Source organism: Adiantum capillus-veneris, chromosome 26 (assembly GCF_014529385.1).
Source record: "Adiantum capillus-veneris isolate H3 chromosome 26, ASM1452938v2, whole genome shotgun sequence".
NCBI classification, from domain to species: Eukaryota; Viridiplantae; Streptophyta; class Polypodiopsida; order Polypodiales; family Pteridaceae; genus Adiantum; species Adiantum capillus-veneris.
In genome coordinates this window covers 45,108,285-45,123,967 of record NC_140956.1, presented here as the reverse complement: position 1 = coordinate 45,123,967, position 15,683 = coordinate 45,108,285, and the positions used below count along the sequence as shown (strand labels likewise).

The 15,683-nt window shown below is 43.8% G+C and overlaps 1 pseudogene; it reads left to right on the top strand.

Annotated features, from left to right (window-relative positions):
- The first annotated feature begins 1,518 nt into the window (after positions 1–1,518).
- Positions 1,519–14,343, top strand: LOC147423358 (shikimate O-hydroxycinnamoyltransferase-like; annotated as a pseudogene).
- The last annotated feature ends 1,340 nt before the right edge of the window (positions 14,344–15,683 follow it).

The following is a 15,683-nucleotide window of genomic DNA, read 5'->3' as shown; positions in this document are numbered from 1 at the left end:
TGAATACAACTTGCATAGGTGGGAAGAGAGGCATCCTGTGCAGGCAAGAAGTAGAGGGTCTATGCCAGAGAGAGAGAGAGAGAGAGAGAGAGAGAGAGAGAGAGAGAGAGAGAGAGAGAGAGAGAGTACTCATGAATACAACTTGCATAGGTGGGAAGAGAGGCATCCTGTGCAGGCAAGAAGTAGAGGGGCTATGCCAGAGAGAGAGAGAGAGAGAGAGAGAGAGAGAGAGAGAGAGAGAGAGAGAGAGAGAGAGAGAGAGAGAGAGAGAGAGATATTCATGGTGGAAGATGCTAGGCAGGGTGATGTGAACTAAATGAGTGCAAGAGGAATGTAGGCAAAGTGTAGGAGAGAGAACATTCAGAAGTGTTTAATGGGCATGCCTTTGCCTTAATGGTATTTTGTCTTGTTACCATTTAGTATATTTTTTGGCATTTTCAAGACCAACTAATCTCTCCTTTTCCACTCCACCAAGAAGGCTTTTACTTTTTGCTCTCTTATTTCAAATTTAAGGAAGGAAGACCCCTCTCTCTCCTCCCAAAGTGGTGTCCAAAAGGAGTGTCCAAGATACTCCTTTTTGGTACCACCTATACATGCCTTCACCCTGGTAATATGCCACAAAACTTGTAGCTCAAAGGAAAGCTTAATACATGTTGTACGAAAGTGCATAGCACATACAAAAGTTAAGCTAAAAGCCACATGTTGAAAAACACTTCATCTCAACTATATGAATGCAAAACCATGCTCCAATGTTTCTCATGTTGGGATCTATTCTTTGTGTCTCTTATAAACATTCCTCATGCTAAGAGCTCTTTAAAGCTTGACTTAAATGCATCCAACATAGTATGATCAATTACAATCTCTACATTTAAGTTCTCAACCCTATGTTGCCAATAAGTCTTCATTGCATCCATTTTTGTAAGGATTTCTTTAAAGTGGACTTTTCAATCCCATTCCTTAGTAACAACCATTCTTGCTTTGTCTCCAATAGATTTCTTTGATTGGTGCAGTGCTAAAGACTTCCCAAAGACTTCATGCCTCCTTCTTGCAATTGTATATCTGGTAGATCCACCTTCTTGTAATCATGAGAATGAGACCTAGGATTTCAAGAGAGTTGTCACTATCATTCATTTCCGTAGATTCTTCCTTTGATGATATAGTAGAATATCTAGAGAGTGCATGTGCAGTAGTCTCTACGTCAACTTCTTGTTGCCCAATAGTCTTCATGTTGTACAGAATATACTTACCCTTTGTACCTTGCATCTTGAGGAATTATGTTCCCCAATATTTCTTTTCTTTCATGGCCATGAGCCATGGTCTCATACGAATAATTGGGTAGCCATCCCCCTTAGGGATCTTTAGGGCAGTTGGCCCAAAGACTATTTTTTGAAAGCTCAAAGGAGAGCTATGCCACGTTAGCGAAAAGACACAAAGACACAAATGAGATCGCGACTTTAGATCGTGACTTTTCTCTCCCTCACTTTCTCACTCTTTCTCTGCACCCGACGTCAGTTTCTTATGCTAATAACGCTTTCTAACTTTGCAAGTAGATCATCAGATGAGCATCTCCATGTACAAGTTACGAATACCTCTGTCGTAAAGCCATTGCATCCTACTCACAGATTCAATTTCTACCGTTCTCCTTCAGAAACCTTCTTTCTAAATTTCATCAGAAGTGTCCTCTTTTATCCTCTTCTAGCCAATGCTGATTATCTACAAGAAGAAGGGCGTTCTTGTTGCGACATCCAAACCTTGAAATATGAATTGGCCACGATCCTCGTGGACTTCTATCCTGTTTTTTTGGATGTTTTCGCCATGAGAATGACGACGGTGGTGACAAACGTAGCAACATTGTTATTGACTGCAATGATGCTAGAGTCGAGTTCAGAGAAGCTTTTGCAGATTATGATTTTTCTGAGCTGCACGAAGAGAAGTTTTCCATCCATGACCTCTACAGTGACTTGACTGCACCGACTCCTTTCAACCCATTTGAAGAGGCCTTTATTTCTATCCAGGTAAACTCAATTCATCTCTGCATGTACCATGGGCAATCTTAGCCTGCTGTATTTTTACATACATGATGCAGATTAATGTTATTCTTCTTTGTTACATACATTGTACATGTAAGATGGTCAATGCTACCTTGTAGTTTGTGTTTATGTATAGATGAAGCTCATCCGGTTGAGCTGCCTTATTTCTTCACCAATTTTTTCAGGTTACCACATTCAGAGATGGCTGTGGAATCCCCATTGGTGCAACTGCCAGTCATGCTGTTTTCGAAGGTTCCTCTTATTCATATTTTTTAAGGTCTTGGGGCCAATGTTGTAGAGGTCTAGGCGTGTCACTACCTTCATTCCATGTGCGCACGGTGCTTGATCCAAAATGCTGGCTGGATACGTCAAAGCTTGGGCACGATCTGGCTCCTGAACCAAGAGCTGTTATGGAAATCCCTAATATAAAGCGCCCTTCGACGAAAGGTCATTGCAGAGTTTTGCATTTTGATAGTGTTGTAGTTCAACAGCTCAAGCGAAAAGAAATCCAAGAATCGGGAAATCCTTCAATAAGCTCCTACCAAGCCGTGCTTGCGTCAGTATGGAAGAGATTGCTGGAAGCATATGAAGTGCCGTCAGAACAGACGGTAATGAAAAAATTTGATTGTGCTTTCAAGGGCTATATATATACAATTGTGATCTCCTTCTTGCACATTGGCGAACCAAGTTGTGTGGCGCATTAACAGGTTTGTCTCTATCTAAAGGCAGACTTGAGGTAGCAATTGAGGCCCGCATTGACACCTGCGTATTTTGGCAATGCATTGGATGTGGTGAATGTCCGAACAACGGTGGCAAATTTGAGGGAAGAGAGTGTGGGCATAGTCGTAGCGAGGATAAGGAAGGCAGTATATGTACTCGATGATGCAAGTACAAATATCTCTCTCTCTCTTGAATGACTTGCGATGGAATGACCACTGCACGCAAACTGGTTGTGACAGCAACAAACTGTTCGTGAGCAACTACACACACATTGAGGCAATGCATTTCAGGTTAGGTTGTCAGTTTTTAATGCATCATTTGTAGGCAATCGGCAGTAAGAACAACAGAAGCAAGTCAATTTTGACCTGCACAGGCAGTCGCACTACAAGAGGCTATTCATATTAGCGACGCTCACACAGCGACGCTCAAACAAAAAAATTCCCGGCGTCGCTATGAGCGTCGCAAATTTACAAGTAAATTTGCGACGCTCATAGCGACGCCGGCTAGGCTAAAAAAAATAACAGAGAGCGCCCAAAAACTCAGATCTCAGATCTGAGTTTTTCGGCGTCCTCAAGCAAGGAGCAGGTAACGCTCTCCCTCTCCCTCTCTCTCTCTCTCTCTCTCTCTCTCTCTCTTTCTTCTCCACACACACACACACACGAGGAGAGGAAGGAGAGCCAGGTATGCTCCTTCCCTCTCCTCACTCTCATATTCCCTTCCCCTCTTTCTCTCTCCCTCTCTCTCTCTCTCTCTCACTCACACACACACACATAGTGTTTTTGAGAGAGAGAGAGAGAGAAAGAGTACAAACATAAACAAAAACGCACACACACATACATAAACAAAGAATACACACACACATTGAGAGAGGAAAAGAGAGAGAGAGCATGCATAAACAAAAAACGCACACATTGAGAGAGGAAAAGAGAGAGAGAACATGCATAAACAAAAAACGCACACATTGAGAGAGGAAAAGAGAGAGAAAACATGCATAAACAAAAAAAACGCACACACATTGAGAGAGAAAGAGAGAGAAACTAATCTAACTTCGTAGGAAACTAATTAAAATTAAAAGACCTAAAGATCTAGCCGACGAGGAGTTGAACTCAAGACCTATTATTCAAGAGGGAAATGGCATAACCAATCTATCATACTTGGCATGGGTGATAGAAAGGTTATACCATTTATCTCTTTTTATTGGCACACACATCCACACACGCGCACACACAAAAGAAGAAGAGAGTTATAACGTCGTAGGAAACTATCCTAAAAGACGTTAAAGATTAGGTTAGATGTAGACTTACGTTAAATTAGATTTAGGTTTATTTAAGTTAAATTAGATTAGATTTAGGTTTATTTTTAGTTAGATTTACGTTTATTTACGCTAGATTTAGATTTACGTTATATTAGATTAGATTTAGGTCTCCATAGACTACGATGCCTGCATGAAGCGGGTGAAGAAAGCCCTCAATGGAATATAGGGTATTGCTGCCTTCACTCATGGTGGGCTCCGTCGATCCAAAAGTACTGGTGAAATGTCTTCAGAAGATAGGGAAGAAGGTGGATCTTCAGGGCGGCAAGAGTCACTACATCCCCGACAATGACCATCTAGACAACCTCTAGTCATTCAACAACAACTTCAAAGTTAGTAACAAGAGCAAGAACGGTCCAAAGGGCCAATTGTTGTCGTCAGATGTGGATGGAGATGAGGCAGCGTCACCGCTGGAAGTTAACTCTCACATCTTTAGTGATGAGAATGCCAACTCTTGCCGAGTTATGTGAAAAATTATGTGTTAAATCAGTTTTAAGGTTCTTATAATCCTTGTTACTTTAGTTCTTTGTTTTTAATATAACATAATTTACGTTAGATTTAGATTTATGTTATATTAGATTAGACTTAGGTTTATTTAGGTTTACCCACACACACACACACACACATACACAAGAAGAAGAGAGTTTTAACGTCGTAGGAAACTATCCCAAAAGACGTTAAAGATTAGGTTAGATGTAGACTTACGTTAAATTAGATTTAGGTTTATTTTTAGTTAGATTTACGTTTATTTAGATTTACACTTATTTACGTTAGATCGAGTCCACGCAAGAATTACTTACGGTTTAGGGTTTAGAGTTAGACGAACAGTGAAAAGATCTACTGTGAAAAGATGTTAAGATGCTGTGAAGTGCTACAGCTAGAGAAGAGGCAAAGGGGTTTTGTCCACTACATGCAGTATCATGTAGACGTGGGTCTGTAGATTTCTTGTACCCACAAATATAGGTATTGACCAATAAAGACGAGAGTATAACCCGGTGGTTCTGATCTCCGTGCACCTCTAGACCGAGGTGTGCGGGGAATGGACATGACTAGAGAATGTGAGGTAGAGAGAGAGAGAGAGAGAGAGAGAGAGAGAGAGAGAGAGAGAGAGAGAGAGAGAGAGAGAGAGAGAGATAAGACGAAGAATGCCAATAGAATATTAAATTTGTTGTCCAGGTTATAAGATTTTTATCCTCATTATGAGTAGTGACGAGGATGTGGGACCGTCCAACCGAAACACCTATCTCTCAACGAGGGTCTTATGTCCTTGTAATCAATGCAAGCATGCTGTGCGACGGACAAGACGTGTTTCTTTGCAGAACGTTCGCAAATTTGGCGAGTTCGATCCATCTATTATAGATCGAGTTGTCGCCAATTATAACTCGTCGGACTCTGACGCTGGCCAACAAGCAGCAATCTTGCAACCCAATAGACGTGTTCGCAGGCGCTTTGGTCAAGCAGCATATGTGAGGCCACAAGATGTAGCCTCTGACAGCTCGGGGGATGATCATGCAGAGCACATTCCCAACGAGGCAATGTTTGAGCCCGAGATTGATGAAATGATCGAGACGATCATGGATTCAGAAAGGCTTATCTATGATGATATGAAAAGTGAAGCCGATACGCCATTGTATGATGGAGCACGTATGTGTAGATTGAAAGCACTCCTGGTTTTTCTCAACATGGAGGCAAAGTTTGGATGGAGTGACACTAGCGTCACAGCGCTTTTCAGGTGATCTATTACTTTTACTTTAATAAAACTCTAAATGTATAATGATCTGATAGATGTTTACATGACTGTATCGTATTTTTATGTTGTGTAGATTGCTTAAAGAGAACATACTACCAGCTGACAATGTGATGCCAGATTCCCGAGATGAAGCAAGAAAGATTTTGCGAAACTTGGGGATGGATTACAATTCTATCCACGCTTGTCCTAATGACTGCATTCTTTTCAGAGGGGAATACATAGACATGGAGAAGTGTCCGAAATGTGATTCCGAAAGATATCGAGTAGATCTCCACGGGACAAAAATTCCACAAAAGGTTTTGCGACATTTTCCTCTGCTTCCTCGCATCAAGCATTTCTTCGAATGTAAGTCCATGGCCGCCCTAGCATCATGGCATGAGGAGAATAAATCTTCGGATGGTGTGCTACGAATTCTTGCAGATTGCGCAGCCTGGAAACATATAGATGGAACATGGTCGGATTTTGCCAGGGAAGCTCGAAATTTGCGCTTAGGCCTGGCTATGGATGGCGTAAATCCATTTGGTCAAAGATCAACATCTTACAGTGTATGGCCCGTTGTCATCGTCAACTACAACATTCCCCCGTGGTTGACTACGAAGAAGGGGCACCTATGCCTAAGCTTGATTGTGCCAGGGCGATATAAAGTGGAGAATATAGATGTGTATCTTCGTCTACTATTGGAAGAGCTACAACAATTGTGGATTGGCATAGAGGTGGTGGATATGAGCCGACACACAAGACGACGGAATGCTTTGATCAGAGGCATTCTAATGTGGACCATGCATGACTATCCCGGGCTAACAGAATGCTCAGTTGATCTATTGACACTCCTCACTCAGACACTGTAAATCTTGTTTTTTCCCATAGTTGATCTATTATCATGTGGATACATGCAGGGCTTCAAACAAGCGGATACAGAGCATGTGTCACATGTGGACCTAGACTGAATGCACGTAGGGCGCCATCACTGAAGAAGCAAATCTACGAAGGTCATCAAGCGTATCTTCCAGAGAATCATGTCTTACGCGACGGCTTTTTGGGAAGAGAGCCACCAAGGATGTCTGCACAAGCATGGTTAGAGCAGAAGGAGATGTGCGATGACGGATTGCCTCCAGGGACGAAGAGACTATCTCTATGGTACGAGTTACCATACTGGCCCCGACTCATGATCAATCACTTGCTCGATCCAATGCACATATTCAAGAATGTGGGTAATCTACTATGGGACCATCTGACCGGCAAGAAAGATACTTTGGGAGCCAGAGTTGACCTTAGAAATGTGGATCGTATGGAGCAATATTGGCTGCAAACAGCGTCTGATGGATCGATAAAACTCCCTAAAGCACCATGGATTTTCACAGGAGCCCAAGAACGCAAAGTAAAAGAGACCATTCGATCTTTGCGGACCCCCACTGGCGTAATGCACTCGCTCCAAACGTGTTTTACTAAAGAAGGAAAGCTTACCGGTTTGAAGTCACACGATTGGCATAAAATGTGTCAGGTACGTTCATAGTGGACTTTAATATCATTGCATAAAATGTGGACTTTAATATCATTGCTGCTCATACTTTACAGTTTATTTTACCGGTTGCCATTGAGGGATGTATGTCTCTCGACATCCGTAACACAATCTACAAACTTGCAAAGCTGGTGCAATGGATCTCACAAAAGGAGATCAACGTAGACTCCATACCATTCGCCAAACTAAATGCTGCGGAGCTTGTGTGCATGTTTGAGAAACATTTTCCTACTACCATGCTAACCATTCAGGTGCATCTTCTTGTTCACATAGTTGATGAGGTGGAAATAGCTGGCCCAGTTCATTCCAGATGGATGCTCTTCTTAGAACGTTTCATGAAAACACTTAAGGGATATGTGCGTCAAAAGGCACGTCCGGAGGGTAGCATGGCAGAAGGTTGGTTGGTATCAGAGTCCCTAGTGTACATTGTGTTAAGTATGGAGCCTGATTTACCCTTGTAATTTTCTGTGGTAAAAACGCACATTTGTAAGGCCCCCATTATGAGGAGAAGCCATCGTGCGTGAAGGAAAATCACTCACCGTAAACCAAAATTTTCATGGATAAGAATCAGGGGCAACTTTAAAGGCCTCGGGGGCGGAGGCCCCCGAGACTTTTTTTCGCCGGAATATTCTTTTTCGCCGGAATATTACGGCCGGACGGCGGCCGGAAAGTGGTCGGAAAACAACCGGTCGGTTGGCCGGTGGCCGGTAGTCAATGGCCGGTGGCCGGTGGTCGGAAGTCAATGGCCGGTGGCCGGTGGCCGAATTCAATGGCCGGTGGCCAAATTCAAAAGCGGACTTGTCTTCTCAAGGGCGGCCACACATGGGCGGATTGGAGGGTCCGATTTGGACTTATTCGCACAAGGGCGGCTACACATGGCTGTCTCTCATAAGAGAGGGCAGCCCTTTTGGCCTATAAAAGGAGGCCATTTCTACACACATTTTATAGTGTGAAGTTGATGCAACAAGGTGAGTGTGAGGTGGTGAGAGTGAAGCAAGGAGGGAGCTCCATTAAGGGTATAATCCCTTTGTAAATTACTTCTTGTTTTGAAGTACTAAAGCCATTGAGTGGCTGCTTTCCCGTGGACGTAGCCCACATTGGGTGAACCACGTATATCGTGTGTACTCTCTCTCTCTCTCTCTCTCTACTCTATAATCTCGTGTATGTAAATCTGTCTCTCTCCATTAATTAATCTACTCAATTATCTATTTAGCTACGCTTTATTTCCTAACACATTGGAGAGTGGCTAGACGGATTTGATAAAGCCCGGGACACGCTATGGCAAACCATAGATGATGAGCGCATATCTGGGATTATCATGTGCAATCTCGGTGTTAAGAAGAAGATGACGGAAGATCTAGAGGCTAAAATCAACCGATTTTGCATGCTTCACAATCCAGTGATGCAAAAGTGGATTTCACAATATGAGGATGCAAAGCAAGAGCGACAAAGGGCACGAATCGAGTGGAGACGGGGAAGACGACCACCGATGCACTATCCGACGGTTCTGGAGAGCCTACCAACATTCATGAGCTTAAGATGGTTGCACAACCAATTGAAAAGCGCACAACAATGCGGTGACGAAGTGACTGAGGAAGAGTGGGAGTACTCTCGGGGTTACGCGACCAAGGTAAGTTTGCAATGTACGACTAGCTAGTGACTTTATTTCTAAACATTTGAACGGCCACTCATAATCTTTGTTCGTTGTAGTATAAGTCATACACAGCAGCATGGTGTAAAGGTCGACATTTTAGGGTGGAACGGATCGACAAAAAGCGTTTTACTCAAGATTGTGGAATCATGGCAAAATTTGAACAGTCTAGTCGACGACGTTCCTCTGATGCAGATCCTGTGGTGGTGGAACTCACTTACTTCGGCACGCTACAAGAGATTTTGAGGATCGATTACAGAGAATTTTTTGTCGACTTGTTCGACGTGCAATGGTTCAAGATAATCATGGAGGGTCGCAACGCTACTGTGCGTAGAGGAGAGTCTGGTTTTCTTGAGGTGGATTCTACTAAGAAATGGACTGACCTAAGAGACACTTTCGTACTACCCGAGCATTGTGAACAAGTAAGTATGTAAATAGTTAACATCCCCCTTTTACAAGTTATGTGCTTGAAAGCTCTCATGTAAGTTATGTGGCTCTGGCAGGTAATATTTCATCCTACAAAGTCTACATCAAACTGGTGGTACGTCATAGAGGTAGCCCCTCGTAGTGCAAGGACGTATGAAGGCTACCATGTGCTAATCACAACGGCATCAATGGAGGAGATCAGAGAAGATGCTCAATCAGAAGCCGCTGCGGTGGTGCCAGACGAGCATCAAGATGCTACTACTCTATATGGGGTGCATGCAGAGGAGCTACAAAATGAAACAGAGGATATGTGTTTAAACGGAGAGCTCTATATAGATATAGGAAGTTATGCTGAGTTATGCGAGGATGAGAGAGAGATCTCTTAAAGCCACAAATATTGTATTTGAACAATTTTGCTCCGTGTTGTAAAAGCTCTGGCTCTCTAAGTACCTTCCATGGTGTATAACGCTCTTTTCTACTCGCGCTCACATCTTTTGATTGAAAATTCTGAGTTTTCGACTTGCCTCTTCTATCACTCAATTCATTGCGTCATTGTATTTATATGCGTCATTACGTCATTGTATTTAATGGTCTTTGCGTCATTGTCTACTCTATTCATTCAATATTAAGTTTAAATATACGTGTGTTTAATGCAGGTATGGATGATGACGAGTTTCTTTCTTCTTTGTCACCGCAGCAGAGACAGTGGTACGTGGAGCGTCATCGCTCTGGCGCATCATCGCGCATTCCTACTCCATCCGCATCTCCCTCTCTTTCGGAGCATTCGGCGCGCTCCGAAGCTTCGGCGTCGACGAGACGATCTTCACACTCGTCTAGACACCGGCGCTCTAGTGGTGGCGGTGGCGGTTGTTGTGGGGATTCCGCCGCCGATGCCTCCACACCGCCTCGTGTTCGACGAGGCTCTTTACCCTCCCCTTCTTTGCCCGCCCCCACACCAGCCACAGCATCGCCATCTATGCCAGGTTTTGCACGGCTAACTGCTCCTAACAGCTACACACCTCTACCTAATCCGCCAGGAGCCACCCCACTCGACACTCCTCGCTTTGGGGCCCAGACTCCGGTGGAGACACCTGACGTCCGTACCCCCATCGACACGCCGCTAGAGACCCCTACCGGAACACCCAGGTTCACGCGTCACCGCCCAGAGGGCTTGCCTTACTCCATCGACTTCAGCGGCGACATCATCATGGACGATGACGGCAAGAAGGTGATCTCGCGCATGCGTGGTCTTTGCTCTCAGCTGTTTAGACACTACATACTAAACAAATGGAGTGAAGTACCAAGTGATTTCAAAAACAGAGTCATCAGCATACTTCATGATGAGTTTCCCGTTCCAACACGGGATCAACGCTTCAATGAAGACCTGATGAAGATTCGAATGCGCGAATACTGCAAACACAAGCGTTTCGAAGTGCAAAAAGAAATAAAGCATGGGTGGAACAGGCCAGATTGGCTGGCCAAAGAAGATTGGAAGAATGCGAAGAAAGCAGCGCGCGAGAATCCCGACAAGTGGAAGCAACAAAAGGATGCAGCCAGAGCGCGAGTAGAGGCAGGGAGCTCGCACCACTTGGGGAGCGGTGGATGGGCATCATTTGAGGCCGATTTTGTAAGTGTTTTCGCATTCCTCTTTATGTTCAATAGTTTAGGGTTTATGAGTTTTTTAATTCTAACATAATGAAATCTTTGTATGTTTTGACAGTGGTCGATGACAGGACGTGATCCCACACCGTACGAGCGCGAGTACGCAGGCAGGAAGGGCTTAAACGCCCTGATGGACATTCTCAGTTCTCGCGGCGGCATGGTTAGTATTAGGGTTTACTCTTTTCTATTTTTTGTATTGTTTTATAAATGTCGTTATATGTTTATACTTACTGAAAGCTGTCTTATTGTCTTTTTTTGCAGAATCCGACAGATACGCCGCTTGGACGCGATGAGACGTCTGACTAGACGACGTCAGTTTAGCCGTAGCTAGATAGCATTAGTTTAGGGTTTCTCATAGCTTATGTATCATGAGACGGATTTTATACGTCTTTTTGAACCATGTATATTATTACATTTGTCACCGCAGTTCATTTTGCCAATCAATTCTTTATGCCTATGATGTTGTACAATTGTCATTATTACATTTTTCAATCAATTCGTTTTGCCTATGATGTGTACAATTGTCAATTTTACGCTTGTCAATTTTGCAAACAATGCGTCTTGTGGGTGACTATTTTGGGTCTATTATCTACCCTTGCACTTTTTTAAAAAAGTGAATCAAGTACAATATGGTTGATGGGTGGCAGGGCATTCAATGCCCTGTCACCAAAAAAAAATTCTCTCGGGCGTCGCTATAACCGTCGCTATTTATGGCTCTGTAGTGTCGCTATGAGCGTCGCTATAGACTTCTCTGTAAACGTCGCTATGACCGTCTCTATATAGCGACGCTATTAGCGACGTTTTAGCGACGCCGGGGGTTATAAAAACCCAGTGGATTTCCGTCGCTAACAGCGTCACAAGAGCACACAACCTCTTGTAGTGTCGCTTGTCGATTTTAGGTCTGCACATGTGTACAACAGCAAGGGACAGCTTGCAGCTCATTCATTGCTTCGGCAACAGTCATTTTTTGACTATGGAGAGTCATCTTCAGCAGTGGGTGACTCTGTGGCAGCAATGAAATTAGAGAAATTTTATTTAGCACGCTGTATACTGTTGAATACATCATTTTTTTTCAGATTTGGGTGCTCTGACTGAGCATACGGCACAGATACAGGTGAAGCATTTTCTTTTCCGAGGAAAAGATCCTTCCATTAGTTAATAAAATTGCCCATATGGCTACAAACATTTTGGTTGGATCTTGGTTGCTGACAAGGTATTTTGGTGATTTTGACTTTTTCAAGCCTACTCTTCTTCTGCCCCATAAGTACATGGGTCCGAAACGCATTAAAGAGAATTGGTTGATTGAACTTGGAAGGCATCATTTCAAATTTCCATGTGTCTTAGTGCAGTCTTTTGGCATAGTAATCCTGGAAATGGTAGATAAGAATGGTTTTATTTCAGTGAGATGAGTTTTTGCTTACGCTTCACATGCATTACTATCGGCTGTTGAAGTGGATGGTTGTGCTCCCAATGCTGGGGATGTTCTTTGCTGTGCTATGGCTTCATCCTAAAGAAGGCATTACTTCTCTTTCGTCATTCTCAAGGGATCAATTACGATTGGTCCTTTTCCTTATCAGCCTATGCAGATAAAATAAAGTGGAGGCAAAGAGCCTGCTTTATATCCCCTTGCCTCCCCAACTTCAGGCATTGGATGCATTTGAGGGCATGATGGGATGCCTTCACTTAAGCCTTTGTCTCTGACAAGGATTCTTTGATAAGGCAGCAAGCATCAAGGATTTTGACAATGTCTTCCATGTGTTGATGTGTCCCTTTGTTGGCGCAATGCAGTGGCAATAGAGTGATGGGGTTTGATGTGTGTGTAGGCAAGATAACCTGTTAAACAGAATCATGGGTGAAGATCACTACCTCCAAGGCCTTGCACATCCAGTCCGAGCTCATTAGATCATGTGATGAAGAGTGATTTCCATGAGTCAGTTTCTTAAGTTGCTCTTCAAGATGTGCCTCCAATGCGAGATAAAGACTTTTGGCAATGTCTTCCATGTGTTGTTGTGTCCCTTTGTTGGCACAATGCAGTGGTGATGAATTATGGGGTTTGATGTGTGTGTAGAGATAAAAATCTATCAAACGGACTTATGGGTGAAGATCACTACATCCAAGGCCTTGCACATCCAGTCCAAACTCATCAGCTCATGTGATGAAGAGTTATTTCCATGAGTTAGTTTATTAAGCTGCTCTGCAAGATGTGCCTCCAATGCAAGAGAAGGAGATGGTGTGTTGGACAAGACACGGGACCTTGACAAAGGGCAAGTGTGGGGATGGGGATGGAGGTAAGACAGGAGGGAGGAAAGGAGGGAGATAGAAACCATGGTGACTAATGGGGAGGCTTGTTATGGCAACGGTTTTATTAGGCCCTTGGTTGCCTGAATGCAAATGTGGGAATTTCCACAGCAATCAAACTCATCTACAAAGAAGTAGCCAAAAATAGGTTTGGCAAAGAGCCAAATTGTCGTCTCAACTAGGCTATTGGATTGTTGGGAGAGTCCAAATGCATCCAGTGGGATCCAGGAATTTCGTGGTTGTCTTTGGCTGAAGGTGGCTGGATGGTTGTCAGTCATCACAATCAACTTTGGCCATCTGGGGGAAGGACTGATCTTTTGTATGCCAGAAATTGGAATTGGGCCAGATGTAAATCTGGATGAGGCCCAAAGGATACCCGAGAGGAAGGGCAGTGATGTGGTTGCTAGTAATGATGAGGCCTCTAGTGACACCAGCATGGTGGATGCGAGTTTTTGCAGTATTCCCTATAAACCAGGTTTTGGGATGTTGGTGGCCAGCGGGCCAGGTGCAATGGGCAGCAATGAAGCGAATGAAGGGATTGAGGAGCACCAGGTTGACCTTGTTGACTCCTATTTCCCATTTGATGGGGAAAATCTGAAATATGTGAAGCAAATCTACCTACAGGCTGCTGTCTTCGGTGTGCCCAAGAAGGGGACTATGGAAGTTCATGGTGATATGCCCTCTTTATGCGAGAAGTTGAGGTCCAGCAGCCTATCAACTCACAATGAGGCGGTAAACCTGGAATGTTGCACAAATGTCGTGATACTAGGGTGTGAATTGAATTGTGGAGATGCTTGGAATGGGTGGTCAGATCCTTTGCAACTAGGTGGAATGAGCAGGGAGTTACCAGTAGTCATGGGTGTGAATCTGATGCGAGTGGTCGTTGATGTGCAAGGTGTAGCAGGACGTGAGTGGGGTTATGACTTGACAGTGATGCACGGTGATCGGGTCATGACTGAGGTCATGGAGATTTGACGGGGATTGTCCTCAAAGTGGTCTTATGGGTTGTACGTAGGGCCTGAGCTAGTTGAGGCAAACCCATTGGGATTAGCCGCCACGAGCATCCAATTTAGTTGGAAGGAGCAGGTTCTATCAGGGACGCACATGTATGGTGCTGGAGATAGCACGAATAGTGAGTTCTCAACTATGGTACCCTCAACAAGGGACCCATTGGTGAGAGATGCACGAAACTTGGGTGCAGGAAACTAGATTCCGGGCCTAGTTTGACGGGCCAAATACGATGCACTTAGAGGGCTGGATGGTGACCAAGGCTGCCTAGGTTTGTGGATAAGGAGCCCACTAGCAGGTTACTCAATGGGACTGAGCAGGGTCTGCTGATGGTAAAGACATGGAAAGTTGTTGGTTATCATCCCAGAAGAGATGCTACTGGTTCACCTTGGGTGTTTGATGCAGACCAGTAGGGTTCAACCAGGCTATCAAGATTTTTTAGATATCTGATCTAGCATTCGTTAGTGGCTGGGTCAGTAAATTACTTTTGCAATCAACAAGTGTTCACATTGATGCACCAATCGAATCACCTAATAATTAGGCCGAATCAAGTCACTTATCTGATAAGTACCAAGTCATGCTGATATGTGGTGGATCAGCTTCAAAAATCAACGCACTGTAGACCTTTCAGATTTTCAAACGGCTCATCTAGGAATGTGTTGGCCATTTCATATATCTGGTTGGTAGGCCATTTGGAAATAAAACTAGTGAGAGAATGTGCATAATCACTGAACTTGGTACAGATTCACTTTATGTTTTTTAGTGCATTTCCAAGAATCAGCTTTGGGATCTGATCGGGTACACATCTCGTATCTGATAAACGACAGATCAACTCATTCCTCTGCTCCATGACGACAAGCTCCTTCAACTGCAGACAATTGGTTCACTTCCATCAAGCTGCTTGTGAGGACACAAGCACGTTTTAAAAAAACGGGGAGTAGATGGAAGCTCCTTCAACTGCAGACAATTGGTTCACTTCCATCAAGCTGCTTGTGAGGACACAAGCACATTTTAAAAAAATGGGGAGTTGCTAGCCCTTAATGGACATGCGTATAAATAGTTTGGGGCTAGACTATTGGGAATGTTTTGTATTCGGTCGACACAAAACTCATGCACCATGTTATTTGAATAAATTTATGAACTATATCTACATGGACTTAGGGAGCTGCGCTCAACTTTTCAACCCTAAATCTTGCCTTCCACACCAGCTCATGTTGCCGATCTTGTTCCTCTTTAGATCATCAGATTTCAACTATACTTCCACTGCTAATTTCTCTGATTTCAGCTCACTAGGGGCTCTGACATTG